This window comes from Nuphar pumila, chromosome 7, assembly GCF_984573655.1.
Source record: "Nuphar pumila chromosome 7, dmNupPumi1.hap1.1, whole genome shotgun sequence".
Classification (NCBI taxonomy): domain Eukaryota; kingdom Viridiplantae; phylum Streptophyta; class Magnoliopsida; order Nymphaeales; family Nymphaeaceae; genus Nuphar; species Nuphar pumila.
In genome coordinates this window covers 88,672,921-88,690,302 of record NC_143255.1, presented here as the reverse complement: position 1 = coordinate 88,690,302, position 17,382 = coordinate 88,672,921, and the positions used below count along the sequence as shown (strand labels likewise).

Below are 17,382 nucleotides of genomic sequence, written 5' to 3'. Positions count from 1 at the left end.
GTATAAACCGATTTACTATATGTAAATCAGATTTATAGGATATGCATTTGCTGGGACAAAAATGAGAAATCAAAAGGAAATTTAATATCAGAAGGGAGAGGAATCCTTACCTGGTTCAGCTTGCACTGTCGGAGCTAATGATCTTGCAACTCTACAGGGGGTTTGGATGAAAGGGGAGCCCGGTTGTGGAATTTCCTTCAGAACTAGTAGAGAATAAGAAGGTTGGGGTGAAGACGATGAAGGAGATTGTTGAAGGAAAGAGAGGGGTGTGGGGGTGAAACGAGGTCTTCTTTGCTCGATGTGAAGAACACCATGAAGAGGTGAATGGCGGATTGAGAAGAAGGGAGAAGGTGCGGAGGTGAAAACGGATCGTCAGTGAAGAAAAGAGGAGGCTATGTACAGGAAAGGGGAGGGGTGAAGGCGGTCCGTGAAGGAGAAATGGGGAGGTGAAGAAGCGGTCCCGTTTAGGGTTTCTTGAATCCCCTTTTATGGAGGAAGAAGGAGGATGCGGTTGAGGAATCGATGGTTGGAGATCGAGCTGTTGGCGATGGGTGGCTTGCGGAGGAGGGTTCGGCCATGGAGGAGAGAGAGAGGAAGAAAGTTCTGGAAAAAGGGGGGGGGGGAGGCGCCTCCGTCACTCTCTTCTATGAAGAGTCTTAATCAAAACCCTAAAGAAGGACAAATTTCAAAGGGACCCCTCATTTTCATGTTTTTTGCACATAGGGGATTCCCTAACAAATTTTTGCAAAAAGAATTTTTCTCAAAAACCCGATTTTTCAAAAAGGGTGTTTTCAAAAAGATTATTTTGCAAAGAATGTTTTTTTTTTTTTTCAAAAGAGGTTTTTTTCAAAAAACTAATTTTTTGTTTCTTTTCTATTTTGCATTTTCCAATGTTTTTGTATTTTTGTAATAGAAAACTAAAACTTTAAAAGAAAACAAAGTTTTAAACACTAAATTTTTGTATTTTTCTGAGAAATATTTACAAAGAGTATTTTTCTGAGAGTTTCAGACCATTTTGGAGAAATTTCTTCAGAAAATGGGGTTTGGACCCAAGGTTTGAGAAAAATGTTCGAATTTTTAAAACTCAAATCAAGGAATACAACGTAATGGATCCAAACGAATGTCGGATGAACTGTCCGAGCTATTTAAAGGCTATTTTGGTATTTTCTATAATTTTAATTTAAAATTTGAACAAGGAGACTCAGATTTGGATCTGGACAATGGATCTAGATCCAAAATCATTTTAAACATATGAAATGAATTTAATTTCAATAAAACTTGAGAAATGAACTGGAATTTAGATTTGAAATGGCTCATTTGCTCAAAAAATGAATTTAGGGGCAAAAGGGGAATATTTAAAAGAATTTGAAAAATTTGGGGTGTTCACAGATGCCCCTCTTTGCTGCTAAGCCGGTTGAAAGCCGAGCTTAGTGGCAAAGAAAATGCTCCAAATTTTGAAAAATGCCCCAGTCAGTAGATCTGAACTGGGTGTGGAAGAAGACATGGTTTCAAGCTTAATACCTTATCCTGAATGGCTTGGGGGAGCGAAATCCTCGACCATGATGTGACTGAATGATAGAGATGGGGAAATCGTGATGGGACTTTGGGTGAAGATCCCAAAATGATGAAAGGTAAGAATTTAGATCAAGTCTCGTGGGCGAGACAAGATCAATCTTTTAAAATGACTCAGGTTTTGCCCTTAACCTGGATGGGACGAAGATATATCAAAATAACCTGAATGGGGAAAGGAATATATGAGGACTTTGATGGGACATTTATGAGAGAAGGCCTTGTGAGATGTAGCTCAAATAGGATCCTGTCCTGGATGGATATACAAAGCATGAATTCCTCGATGGGAAGAACCATGATGGGACTTGAGGAAAACACCTCGTCAAAACGAGACTCAGGTTTAACACAAACCTGGAAAAGGAAGGTACCTCGATGCACGAGGTTCAGGCTTAACCCTTAACCTGAAGGGGACTACCAAATGGAATCCTCGGGTGAAGAGACCATGATGGGACCTTCGGAGTTTGGACGAACAAATCCGAAAGGGTTTTTGCGAAAGGTGGAAGATGGAATTCCCTGAAGCTTTGAAAAAGGAATGGTCTTGGGTGTCTGAATAGCTTTTGAATTTAATGACCTCTCACAGAAAATACAAGTTTTGACCCTTAACCTGAGTGGGAACAACCATACGGAATTTCTCAAAACCGTGATGGGACAGGAGAGACACTTCAATTGAATGAAGCAATTCTTCTGGGGAAAACAACGTTAGGTTGCACCAAAATGGATATTGAGTATTTATTTTATTCTTCAGAATATCTAGAAAATTTTGCCAATAAGATAAATTTATAGTTGACTTCAACGCTTGAAAGTGTGTACATGTGTGCAAAGATATTCCCTCTTTTACCCAGAGTATTTTCCTCAACGAGGTTAACTTCTCGGTCTTTAAGAGTCAAATTCAAAACTTCAGCGCTGATGATTTTCTTCAAGGAAGCTATCCATTTCCTTGATATGAGAAGAGAAGATATATTCTTAATTTCATAAAAGCAAGTGGTGAAGAGATATTGATAAAAGAATTTCGCATAAGAAAAGATGACTTCTGGCAATTTAGGCAGTTTGATATCTGGGTGTTTTTCCCATGATGATCTTCTTGCACTCTTTTTGAGTCATTGGGCTTTTCGGGCTTTTACATCATCCTTCATTTTGGATGTTCCTGACTTTTCTCTCTTTTTCAGAGAAGGGTACATCACAAACTCCTTCATCTTGAAGATGTTCCGATCCTTCATTTTCTCAGGGATTATATATGATATTGGCTCAAAAGTCTTTAGATGATAGCTGGAATCAAATATCATTTAGGGTTTGTCGGTAGGTCTATCACACTCACCTTCATCTCGACGGTGATCTGAACTTTCCCTGGAAGGATCCTTCACAAACTCCTTCATCTTGGTAGATGATCCAAATCTTCTTTGGCCCCAGGGGTCTACTCGCTTAATTCGCCTTCATCTTGACGACAATTGAGAGATCCCTTTTGCCGATATTTGATTGCATCTTTAAACTGGATAAGGTGATATGGATTAAGTGGATTCTTTTATGGCTCAGGATATTTCCACTGTCTAATTGCCAGGAAATCATCTTTAAACATGCATCATAGCTATGATCAATATCAATTCGCTTCCGGCTTTTCAATGTCATCGAATATTTATTTCACTAATCATACCGAGGATATTTCTTTCATCCTTTTGGTTGATCAACAGGAAAAAGATTTGAATTTTACCTCTCTTTCACAAAGAGTTTCACCTTTTATGAAGAAAATACTAGAGGTAATCTGAGGTAATTCTTTTGTGCAGTAAGATTTATTTGGAATCAACAAATATTCTTAGCAAATTGGCAAAGTTTTCATAACTTCTATGTGAAATATTTACTCAATATAGATTTTGATGCGACCTTTAGTTTTATAATTTATGATTTTGGATATTCTAACCGGTGAACTGAGACCTTTCATTTAACGACCAGCGAAGTAGCTGGAACCTTTCATTTAATGACCAGCGAAGTAGCTGGGACATTTCATTTAACGACCAGCGAAGTAGCTGGGACATTTCATTTAATGACCAGAAAAATCTGGGACCTTTCATTTAACGACCAACGAAGGAGTTGGAACATTTCATTTAGTGACCAGCGAAGTAGCTGGAACATTTCATTTAGCGACCAACGAAGTAGCTGGGACATTTCATTTAGCGACCAGCGAAGTAGCTGGGACATTTCATTTAGCGACCAGCGAAGTAGCTGGGACATTTCATTTAGCGACCAGCGAAGTAGCTGGGACATTTCATTTAGCGACCAGCGAAGTAGCTGGGATATTTCATTTAGTGACCAGCGAAGTAGCTGGGACATTTCATTTAGCGACCAGCAAAGTAGCTGGGACATTTCATTTAATCATTTAACGACCAGCAAAGTAGCTGTGACATTTCATTTAATCATTTAACGACCAGCGAAGTAGCTGGGACATTTCATTTAATCATTTAGCGACCAACGAAGTAGCTGGGACATTTCATTTAATCATTTAGCGACCAGCGAAGTAGCTGGGACATTTCATTTAATCATTTAGCGACCAACGAAGTAGCTAAGACATTTCATTTAATCATTTAGCGACCAGCAAAGTAGGTGGGACATTTCATTTAATCATTTAGCGACCAGCGAAGTAACTGGGACATTTCATTTAATCATTTAGCGACTAGCGAAGTAGCTGGGACATTTCATTTAATTATTTAGCGACCAGCGAAGTAGCTGGGACATTTCATTTAATCATTTAACGACCTGATTTAAGATTGAGACTTTTGAAAGACAACCAATACGAGGACTGAACTTGATCTTTAGAATTAAAAACTTTAAGTAAATAACCAGTGCGAGCACCGGGTTTTTCCAACCGAGAGTCGGGAAGGAGATCGGCCTATTTAAGATATTTAGAGATTGAAGCAAGAAGAATGGCTGGGGTTTCAGGATTATCCCTTACCCTGAAAGGAAAATAGAATAGACATTTTGAAGAGAATTTAGAAAAAGAATGATTCAGGTTTATCCCTTAACCTGAAAGGAAAATAGAAGATTTTTATGAAGAGATAACCTGAGACTTGAATTTAGATATGACAAGATTTAGAATTTAAGATCTATGATTTAGATGGACCAGGTATGTGACGAGGAATATAAAAAGAAATAAACTTTGAGAAGACAAAAGGATATAGATCTTTGAAAAAAATGTAGAACATTTGAGGGAATTGATTTATTTTGTGAAAAGAATTCTCACAGGTAGCATGGTTGCCCCTATGAGTGATCTCAGGATTATCCCTTATCCTCAATGGGGAAAAAGAATAGAATCTGAGAAAATATAATGAAGGGAAATTGATATAAATCTAGAAAATCAACAAAGATTGACAAAACTTGTATTTACAAAAGAATCCTCATAGGTAGCATTGTGGCTCCTACGAGGGGTTTTCAGGATTATCCCTTATCCTGAATGGAATCAAGAATAGAATTTAAGAAAATTTAACGAAGGCAAATTGATATAAATCTAAAAAATCAATAAAGATTAACAAAACTTTGTATTTACAAAAGAATCCTCATAGGTAGCATTGTGGCTCCTACGAGGGGTTTCAGGATTATCCCTTATCCTGAATGGGAAAAAGAATAGAATTTAAGAAGGTGAAGAGAAGTTGATATAAATTTTAGAAAATCAATAAAGGTTGACAAAACTTGTATTTACGAAAGAATTCTCGTAGGTAGCATTATTGCTCCTACGAGGGGTTTCAGGATTTTCCCTTATCCTAAATGGGAACAACAAATAGAATTTAAAGATATTTAATGAAGGAAAATTTATATAAATCTAGAAAATCAACAAAGATTAACAAAACTCGTATTTACAAAAGAATCCTCATAGGTAGCGTTGTTGCTCCTATAAGGGGTTTCAGGATTATCCCTTATCCTGAATGGGAACAACAATAGAATTTAAAGATATTTAATGAAGGAAAATTGATATAAATCTAGAAAATCAACAAAGATTAACAAAACTCGTATTTACGAAAGAATCCTCATAGGTAGCGTTGTTGCTCCTACAAGGGGTTTCAGGATTATCCCTTATCCTGAATGGGAACAACAATAGAATTTAAGAAAATTTAACGAAGGGAAATCAATATAAATCTAGAAACTCAATAAAGATTGATAAAACTTGTATTTATGAAAGAATCCTCATAGGTAGCGTCATTGCTCCTACAAGGGGTCTCAGGATTTTCCCTTATCCTGAATGGGAGCACCTCGGACAACGAGGGTCAGGTTTATCCCTTAACCTGAGCGGGAACACCTCGGACAACGAGGGTCAGGTTTATCCCTTAACCTGAGCGGGAACACCTCGGACAACGAGGGTCAGGTTTATCCCTTAACCTGAGCGGGAACACCTCGGACAACGAGGGTCAGGTTTATCCCTTAACCTGAGCGGGAACACCTCGGACAACAAGGGTCAGGTTTATCCCTTAACCTGAAAGGGGCCACAAAGAATATTTAGAAAATACCTCATGGGAAAGAGGCATCAGGTTTATTCCTTAACCTGAAAGGGAAAAGAATTGATAAAATTTAATGGAATTTTGAGAAAATATTTGATAAACTTGATAAAATTTGATAAAATTGATGTAAACTTGATAAAAATATGAATAAAATGAATGAAACTGATAAAGATATCAAAATTAACTAAATATTTACAAGATTTGAGAAAAAGGAGTTTTTCTGATCCTGCCTGCATATGGGATCTTGAAAAAGAATGTTTATTTAAAAGATAAGTGAGAAATCATTTTTGGGAAGAAAATTCAATTGTAAGAAGAACGGTCAGTGCGAGATCTGACCCTTTTAAAAAGGAGAATTATCATGAGAGATCATCATGAGGTTTGATTTCGAAGATAGTGATTTAAAAACCAATTTTGAAAGAGAAAACAAACATGAGATGATGATTTTGAAGACAAATGGTTCTCGAAACCTAATTTGAAAAAAGGAAAAATCAACATGTTGGTTTATTTAAAAGGGATTTAGATCAAAATATTTAAAATTTTGAAGAATTTTGCAGAAATTTTATGATTTTGAAAATCCTCACAGGTAATATCATTTCTCTCATGATGGAGAAAAACAAGTTTTGAAAAATAAATGACAAGGATTTAAAAATTTTGAAAAATAGCAGGCAGGATCAAAAAGATTTTGAAGAAATCAGAAAGAAAAGGCAATACACCTGGGGTTTTAAAAAGCGGAAATTTTGAATAATATATACCCAGGGTTTTGGAAAATATAAGGAAGATATACATATATATAATATCATAGACATACAAGCAAGGATGCATAAATAGCATTCCCTAAAGCTGACTCTATATGCAATATTTGAAATGGCTGATAGGACCTTAATCCTAACTCTAAGGTTTATATCATCTGATTTCCATCAAGGTACGCCGATATACTCAAGACGAAGCTCGAAGTACGTGGCATATAAGATATCTCTTCGGTTCTAAAGTAATGGCTTCCCAACATCCTTGAGCACCTACCGATATACCTCGGACTATGGCCCTTAGGTACGTGGTAGGGGGGCGCGAACCCAAATCAGTGGTCCAGTTGTGAGGCTCTCTCCCGAACTATGGTTCAGTGAGACAGCCCAGCAACGTGAAGACCGGGACAATATAGGTAGGGATGTTTTCAAAATATGATCAACATGCAATAAAATCAGAAGGCTCTAATGCAAGTCCTAAAGAGATAGATTTAAATAAAGAGAAGCATACACTTGCATACATTGTTTACATTCAATCCCTAGAATTGAGGAGAGTTGTATTTAAGACCTAAGTATAATGTGAGCATGGAATAATCTCCTCAATATAGTCCAACCAAACCATACTTAGATCCTATATGCAAATAATGTCAGCTTAGGACAGAGTCTAGGCTCATAAGGTTTGCATGAAAAATGTAGCTGACACATGTTAGAATAAAGACTTAGACAATATTAAGGCAAAGCAAAGGCATAATTCGACCAGACGGGGACGAGTCCCATCACGGTCGCCAAAACTGTGATCATCGCAAAATTTTTCCTCTCTTGTGGTTTCTCTCTCTTCCTTTTCTAACCTCTATTTTCCTCCTTTTTGAAGGGAGAAGAATAAAAGAAAGAAAAGAAAGAGAGAGGAGAAAAGAAAGAAAGAGAGAAGAGGAACTATTTTGCGCGGTTTCACTTGAGCTTGATTTGAAAAATATTTAGAAAATCACTCGCCTCCGTTTTGAAAATATTGCAGGAAAAATGGAGAGACGGGATTCGTTCGTCGGTACGAGGTTCGACCGTTCCTGGCGCCTTTACCAGGGGTAATCGAACCAAGGATCGAATCTATGCCTTTTGCCTTGCCTAAATGTAATCTAAGAATTTATCCTAAAAGATCTAAATGCACAGAGAATCATGCTTGTGCAATGCAAGGATGTCTGCTCTTTTTGAAAGATGATTTGGGAATATCCAAGTGCTTCTGAGATGAATTTGATAAGGGAGTGAAGAAAATGATTGAATCTAACTTAGAACTTGAGATAGATCAGAGAAGTTCTAAGTTTTTGAAATAAATCAGAGTTGGAAGAATAAATCTTGATTTTGAGAATGACTTGAAGCTTTGAAAGGAAGGAAATGAAGTCTTAAAGTTGGAAATGGTATTTGAACTTGAATTTAGGAAAGGAAATGAATACTTGAGATGGAATTGAATTTAAATTTTGAAGTTTGAAATTTAGAATGGATCTGAGAAATCCAAATGGTGTTTAAAAATAGAGACGAATTTAAGAAATTCAGATGTGATCTATAGATGGAATTGGATTTGAAATATAGAATTGGAAATGGAATTGAATTTTGGATCCTAAGATGGTTTTTGGATCTGAAGTCTGAGATCCAAAAGTGGAACTGGGTTCTGGATCCTAACATGGATTTGGATTTGAAGTCTGAGATCCAAAGTTGAATTGGATTCTGGATCCTAGGATGGATTTGGATCTGAAGTCTAAGATCCAAAATGTAGAATTGTATTTAGAAAACTGTATCCAAGTTGATCTAATTTTGGATTTGAGTTTTTGAAAGTCCAAATGGGACTTTTGAAGATGGATCTGGGTTTTGAAAACCCAGATTGAATTTAAAATTTAGAAAAGGCCAAGCTTTTGAGATTTCAGAATCAATCACAAACTTGGATTTTGAATTTGAAGATAAACTTGGTTTTGAATTCGAAGATGAATCAGAAGTTTCAAAGTTTAATTTGAACTTTGAAATTTCTTTTAGATTTTGAATTTTGGATATACAAATGGATTTCAAAGTCAAATTGGACTTTTGAATTTTGAAGTTTAGAATTTGGGATCATAAGATGAATCAGAATTTCCAATTGAATTTGGAAGATGAAATTTAGAAATTGAATCTTGAATATATAAATGAATTTCAAAGTCAAATTAGACCTTGAATTTTGAGCTTGAATTTGGAATTTTTTAGAAAATGAATCAAGAATCTCAAAGTTAAATTGAACTTTGAGTTTGATTGGAGTTTTGAATATAAATTGAATTTGGAATTTCAAAGTCAAATTGAACTTTGAAATCTGATTTAATTTGGAATTTTTGAATATAAAATGAACTTTGAGCTTGAAAAATGAAATAGAATTTGAAAATGAAAAGATGAATTGGATTTTACAAGAATTGATTGAAGAAGATATTCATATCACTTGAAGTTTTGAAAAGGAATTTTCAAAAAAATATGATGTAATTCTATCCTAAGTGATGAATGAATTTAAAGAATTTAAAATTGGATTTTGAAAAGCATATCCCATTCTTTAAATGAATTAAAATAAGAATAAAAATATAATACATCCTTGACTATGGTCATTGAATGTATTATATAATAATCTATATTTAAATTCAGATGAAGAATAAAACATATTTTTGTGCTTTTATAGAGTTTAAAATGAAATTAACTCTCAATATACCCTGACTATGTCCATTGGTATATATTTTGAGCTAATTTTAAGTTAAACTTTAATAAAAGAAGGAAATATTTGAAAATATGATGATTTTGAAAAATGATCCAGTGTGGATCCAATGTTATTTTATAAAAGATAAGAATCCTAAGTTTTGTTTACATGCTGACTATGGCCATTGATGTAAATCATCAACTTATGATTAGTTACCTCTTACGAAATGGTGCACGTGCTATTCGTGTTTCACCATTGTGGGATTTTGAAAAATGAAGAAAAAAATATGAGAATAAGTAATTCATGATATTTATAATGCTCATTCATTCTATCTAAAAGCTGGAAATTTAAGTTTCTCATTTATACCTAATTTATTACAACTTAGAATTGCAAATGTTAGAAATTTTTAGTCCAAGAGAAAAATTCAAGCTTCTTATATCTTCCTGCAAAACAGAGTTAACACAGGACATATAATAGACGGATGTTATATTAAGAACTGATATACATCTATGTAGGCAATGCACATGTATATGTATATATGTAGGTATATACATATATCTATATATAGATGTCCACGTATATATATATATATATAGAGAGAGAGAGAGAGAGAGGACTGGGTTTTGGTGGGGACTAGAGTTATAAGAGATATATTGGATATATATGAGATATAGCTGAACCCATCTAATGTTGAATAACCAATGCATAGTATTATTAAAAGGCGCCAGACACAAGTGCCTTCTGCTTTATTTATACAAGAGTTAGAACTTCAGCAAGCAAAGAATTGGAGCCAGCAACTTCTAATGAGAAAGAGGAGCTTCTCCAAGTTGCCCAATCATAAATGTTATCACTCATCAGGGATTAATGGGCAGCTATCCATTTATAAGCACAATTATCACACCATTGGTCTCTATAATGTTGCTCAAGACACTAACTTGGGTTTGATAGAGAGATTGCATAAAACTTTGGGTTACAACTATACATGAAGAATCCAGTCTGTTTCAAATCTGTAACTGTCCAACAATAAAGTTGATACTAAGCAAGGACAGGTTTTGCCGCTGCTATCTGCAGGCGCAAGAGTGTCATAGTACTCAACCAACACCTTACATCCACCTCGGTGTATGAACCCATCTGGTGGATTCTCTCGATTCTTTGCAAGTGTACGCATCCTAATTTAAAGTCAGTGAACAACCTACCTTTGCGGGATGACTTTCAGCAATTGTTAACAAAGAATGTTTGCAGAGTTCTGCAGGGAGCAAATGTTCCCTGAATGCTAACAAGGTGCAGGACCAAAGAGATTGAAGGAAACCAACATAGGAGAGTGATGCTAAAGTCCATAGGTCAAAACCACATGGATTATGCAAATAGCAATGTGCCAACACGGGAGATTATGCATACAAAATGTAAAAATAGAAAACCTATCATGAAGTATCATAGCAATTATACAATTACCTTGAAACTCAGACAAGGAGACACCTTGTAATTATCAACCAGCCAAGTAAGCATGACAACCAGGGGAAAGTGGCATTGGATTACCATCTCCCAGAAGTCCTCAAAAATCTCAGTTAATGGACCTTGTGTAGCTATAAACCAAGAAACATTTCCAACAGAAGCAGGCTACATGTGAAGTTATAACTGAAGTGGTTAAAAGGAATATACAGAACCAGATACCTTATGCATATTGTGTGAATGAATAATATACTCTGAATCAAACTAAGTTCTGCAATGCTATACACACACATGAGAACCATGTAAATACATACCATGATGAAGCTAGCATTGGTATAGCCATTTCCCAACAACTTGTCATCCTTACTCGAGTCAAGAACAACTCTTGAATTATCAAATGGTAAGACATCTTCATAACGGTTCTTCTTCAAATTTTCATCTTCAAGAGCAACTCTGCATCTTCTCAGCAGACCCATGTAACTTGCAATACATGTCTATAAGAGAGTTCAAGAATACTACCTCCTATAGTCATCCTTTCCCGAAAAACAGGAGGATATTCTGGTCGCACGCCACTGTAACCTCCATTTGCATAAGTTGATGAATGTCCCAAATGAAATGGGATTGCTTCATTACCACCAGCAAGTGGTGTGGATGAGCCAGAAGTAGTGCTTGAGAGTGATATCCGTCCATTCATATGGCTCGGGGATCTGGCCTGGAGAGGACTTCCAGTGGGAGATACGGGCAATGACATGTTCTGTGGTATCACTGGATGTCTGAAAAGATTTTTCTCCTCGATGTTGTTGAACAGTTTGTGGCTTCTATGTCAAATGGGGAAAGCTGTCTATCATATCCAACACCCATATGTCTCATCATGTTTGTAACATTATTATCTAATTCAGGAGGCTCCCCATTGAGATCAAACCTAGCCAATGGCGCAGTATTTTTAACAAAAGAGTGCTCCAGTAGTTGAGCTGTTGTAGGACGATCTGATGGATTTCGTTGCAAACACAGCTTCACAAAGTCCTTTCCTTCATCTGATAGGCTATTAGGAATTGCAGGAAGCTCCCTACTGTTTCCAATTTTAAATAGTGTAGCAAGCCCTGTATACTGGCTCCATGGTGGTTTTGTCGTAGCCATCTCCAGCACAGTATATCCAAGACTCCATGTACCCACAGTAAGATTATATCCATTTGAATTTCTAATAACCTCAAGGGCCAGTAATGTGCTTTGCCATTCCAAAATCTGCCAGCTTTACACGCCATTTGGATCCATAAGTATATTTGCACCTTTGTTATCCCTGTGGACAGTATTTTTCGCATGCAGATATGCAAGGCCAGAGAAAATTTGTTGAGCATAACTCCAAATTACAGGTTCACCGAATGCTCCGTGCTTTTGCAGCAGCTTGTGTATAGAACCACCAGAAATATATTCCAGGTATGTGTACAGTTTGTCATCTACTATCTCAGATCCATGGTACCATACTTCGTTTGGATGACGCAAGTGACTGAGGATACGATATTAGCTTCTCTTTCATTTCATCATGAACAAGGGAAATTTCTCCACTTAATGTTTGCTTGGAAGGACTGATAGAGAAGATACCACTACTTACAATGGAGCCTCACTCGATGCCATTACAAATACAAGGGATGACAACATGAAACCTAGAACTATGGATTAGAAAACACAATACCTCAAAAAGGCAAATAACACTTCAAGTGAATTTATTCCTATCCAATGCTGAAAAATAACCCAAACTAGTGAAAGCATTACCTTCCCCCTTTTCTTTTTCTTAACCAACCATGAATACTTCACCTGCAAATTTTTTTTTTTTTGAACTACCAACAAATAGAGGTGGTCGCTGGTAAGCATGATGCAATGGAACAACAAATGAGATGCATTTGGGGATCACGATACTTGACGCAGAAATACAAATGCCTAAATGTAATAAATGAACAGACATACACATACAATATGTAGACAGGGAAAAACATAAACAAGTAGTAATATAACAAAAGAAAGATTATGCAGAACGGGTGATTTGTGCTGTAAACTAAACTACTGTGAATGAAAAGGTTAGAATCAGTGCCAGTGCTTCTGAAAACGCAAAATGCAGAGATGGATTTTGATATTTGAAATCTATTGATATACAAACGCTGTAACAGGATTTGTAGCATCTGGTGACCTTATCGATGGATCCAGGACTAATTTCAGAAGGAACTACCAGGAAGAAAACCAGAGCCATTGATCTCTCAGTGGGGCATTTCCGGTGTGTTGCGGAAGATGTAAGTATCTACTTACTGGTTATAGTCTTACCGTGGGATCACTGAAATTCTTACATCAGCCATATAGAAAAGACGACATCGTTATGAATTCCTTACAAAATTTTAAAATATTCCAGGAGAATCGGATGTGGCCGATGATGAAACACAAAAGGGGCATTAGATCTAAACTGCCTAGACAGAGATTCACGCTTACATCAACACAAGTGAATGATAATACAGGGGCAACTGTTGAGAAGGAAGCTAACCAGAGGGAGAAGCATACAGGATTATAAAGCTTTTAAATATGAACAAAATCAAAGACGAACGGCTACTGGCATCGGCCATCAAGTGATAAAATATATTATAAAGCAGGAGAAAATGAGAAAGCGTGAGATGACACAACAAAGGCTTAAAACAAAACAGTCCAGAATTAAATTATAAGAAAAAGTTAGGGAAAATATTGGAACATGCAAGTTCCATTACTATCGCATTGTATAAACCGATTTACTATATGTAAATCAGATTTATAGGATATGCATTTGCTGGGACAAAAATGAGAAATCAAAAGGAAATTTAATATCAGAAGGGAGAGGAATCCTTACCTGGTTCAGCTTGCACTGTCGGAGCTAATGATCCTGCAACTCTACAGGGGGGTTGGATGAAAGGGGAGCCCGGTTGTGGAATTTCCTTCAGAACTAGTAGAGAATAAGAAGGTTGGGGTGAAGACGATGAAGGAGATTGTTGAAGGAAAGAGATGGGTGTGGGGGTGAAACGAGGTCTTCTTTGCTCGATGTGAAGAACACCATGAAGAGGTGAATGGCGGATTGAGAAGAAGGGAGAAGGTGCGGAGGTGAAAACGGGTGAGAACGGATCGTCAGAGAAGAAAAGAGGAGGCTATATACAGGAAAGGGGAGGGGTGAAGGCGGTCCGTGAAGGAGAAATGGGGAGGTGAAGAAGCGGTCCCGTTTAGGGTTTCTTGAATCCGCTTTTATGGAGGAAGAAGGAGGATGCGGTTGGGGAATCGATGGTTGGAGATCGAGCTGTTGGCGATGGGTGGCTTGCGGAGGAGGGTTCGGCCATGGAGAAGAGAGAGAGGAAGAAAGTTCTGGAAAAAGGGGGGGGGGGGAGGCGCCTTCGTCACTCTCTTCTACGAAGAGTCTTCATCCAAACCCTAAAGAAGGACAAATTTCAAAGGGACCCCTCATTTTCAGGTTTTTTGCACATAAGGGATTCCCTAACAAATTTTTGCAAAAAGAATTTTTCTCAAAAACCCGATTTTTCAAAAAGGGTGTTTTCAAAAAGATTATTTTGCAAAGAATGGTTTTTTTTTTTTCAAAAGAGGTTTTCTTCAAAAAACTAATTTTTTGTTTCTTTTCTATTTTGCATTTTCCATTTTTTTTGTATTTTTATAATAGAAAACTAAAATTTTAAAAGAAAACAAAGTTTTAAACACTAAATTTTTGTATTTTTCTGAGAAATATTTACAAAGAGTATTTTTCTGAGAGTTTCAGACCATTTTGGAGAAATTTCTTCAGAAAATGGGGTTTGGACCCAAGTTTTGAGAAAAATGTTCGAATTTTTAAAACTCAAATCAAGGAATACAACGTAATGGATCCAAACGAATGTCGGATGGACTGTCCGAGCTATTTAAAGGCTATTTTGGTGTTTTCTATAATTTTAATTTAAAATTTGAACAAGGAGACTCAGATTTGGATTTGGATAATGGATCCAGATCCAAAATAATTTTAAACATATGAAATGAATTTAATTTCAATAAAACTTGAGAAATGAACTGGAATTTAGATTTGAAATGGCTTATTTCCTCAAAAAATGAATTTAGGGGCAAAAGGGGAATATTTAAAAGAATTTGAAAAATTTGGGGTGTTCACAGCGCCTTTACCAGGGGTAATCGAACCAAGGATCAAATTTATGCCTTTTGCTTTACCTAAACATCATCTAAAAATTTATCCTAAATCTAAATGCACAAAGAATCATGCTTGTGTATTGCAAAGATGTATGCTTCTTTTGAAAAATGTTTTGGGAATCTCCAAGTTTTCTGAGATAGATTTGATAATAGAGTGAAGAAATGGTTTCTGGATGATAAAATCCAATCTTAGAATTTTAAGATAGATCAGAGAAGTTCTAAGTTTTTGAAGTAATTTAGAGTTGGAAGAATAAATCTTGATTTCTGAGAGAGAATGATTTGAAGCTGAAATGAAGTTTCAAAGACAGAAACGGACTTTGAATCTTAAATTCTAAACTTGGGTTTAGGAAAGGAAATGAATATCTGAAAAGGAGTTGAACTCTCACTTTGAAGTTTGAAATTTGAAAGAGATTTGAGAAATCTAAATAGGATTGAGAAATAGGATTGATTTGAAAGTTGGAGTTCAGAATGGATTTGAGAAATCCAAATGGAATTTAAAAATAGAAATGGGTTTTAAGAAGTTCAAATGGGATTTGAAAGTGGAATTTGGATTTGAAATCTAGAATCGGGAATAGAATTGAATTCTGGCTCCAAGATCTGGAATCCAAGATGGGATTGGATTCTGATTCCTAAAATGGGTTCTGGATCTAAAAATGGTTTTAGGATATGAAATCTGAGATAAAAAAATAGAGTTGGACTCTGGACTCTAAAATGGATTTTGGATCTGAAGTCTGAGATCCAAAGTGAAATTGGATTCTGGATCCTGAATAGAATTGGATCCAAGATCAGGAATCCAATATGGGATTGGATTCTGAATCCTAAAATGTATTTTGGATCCAAAGTCTGAGATCCATGATGGAATTGGATTCTGGACCCTAAAATGGAATTGGATCTGAAGTCTGAGATCCAAAGTAGAATTGGGTTCTGGATCCTAAAATGGATTTTTGGAGTTTAAATTCAGAAGATGAATCAAGAACTTCCAAGTTTGAATTGGACTTGGAAAATGAAATTTAGAATTTGAATCTTGAATATACAAATGAATTTCAAAGTCGAATTACACCTTGAATTTAAAGTTTGAATTTGGAATCAGAAGATGAATCAGAAATTTCAAAGTTTAAATTAAACTTTGAATTTTGATTGGAGTTTTGAATATAAGATGAATTTGGATTTTCAAAGTCAAATTGAACTTTGAAATCTGATTTGAATTGGAATTTTTGAATATAAAATGAATTTGAAATTTGAACTTTGAAATCTGATTTGAATTGGAATTTTTGAATACAAAATGAATTTGAAATCTCAAAGTTAAATTGGACTTTGAGATTGAAAATGAAATAGAATTGAAAATGAAAAGATGAATAGGATTTTACAAGATATGAAGATTGATTGAAGAAGATATTAACATCATTTGGGTTTTTGAAAAGGGAATTTTGGAAATATGATGCAATTCTATCATAAATGATGAATGAATTTAAATAATTTTGAGACTGGATTTTGAAAACCATATTTTATTCTTTACATGAATTGAAATAAGGTTGAAAATATAATACATCCTTGACTATGGTCATTGAATGTATTATATAATGATCTATATTTAAATTCAGATGAAGAATAAAACATATTTTTTGTGCTTTTATAGAGTTTAAAATGAAATTAACCCTCAATATACCCTGACTATGGCCATTAGTATATATTTTGAGCCAATTTTAAATTAAACTCTAATAAAAGAAGGAAATATTTGAAAATATGATGATTTTTTAAGAGGATCTAGTGTGGATCCAATGTTATTTTATAAAAGATAAAAATCCTAAGTTTTGTTTACATCCTGACTATGACCATTGATGCAAATCATCAACTTAGGATTAATTACCTCTTATGAAATGGTGCACGTGCCATTTGTGTTCCCATTCATGAATTTTTAAAAAACAAAGGAGAAAATATGAGAACAAGTGATTCATGATATTTATAATGCTCATTCATTCTATCTAAAGCAGAAAGTGTAAATTTTCATTAAAATCTAACTATTACAATACCCCAAAATTGAACTTACAACTCCCAATGATGATATCTTCCACATATTCCCTGCAAAACAAACTGGGTTAACATGAAAATAGAAGAAAAATGACATATATCTTATGGATATCTAAAAAAATGTTCATATACCAAGACATGAATGATGGAAAGATGATATATATATGCTTATACATATGTATATATACATGCATATGTTATATATATAGGTATATATATACATATAGATATATAGATA

The 17,382-nt window shown here is 35.3% G+C and overlaps 1 pseudogene; it reads right to left on the bottom strand.

Annotated features, from left to right (window-relative positions):
- Positions 1–10,517: 10,517 nt before the first annotated feature.
- LOC149832435 (mitogen-activated protein kinase kinase kinase YODA-like) lies at positions 10,518–12,443 on the bottom strand (annotated as a pseudogene).
- Positions 12,444–17,382: the final 4,939 nt, after the last annotated feature.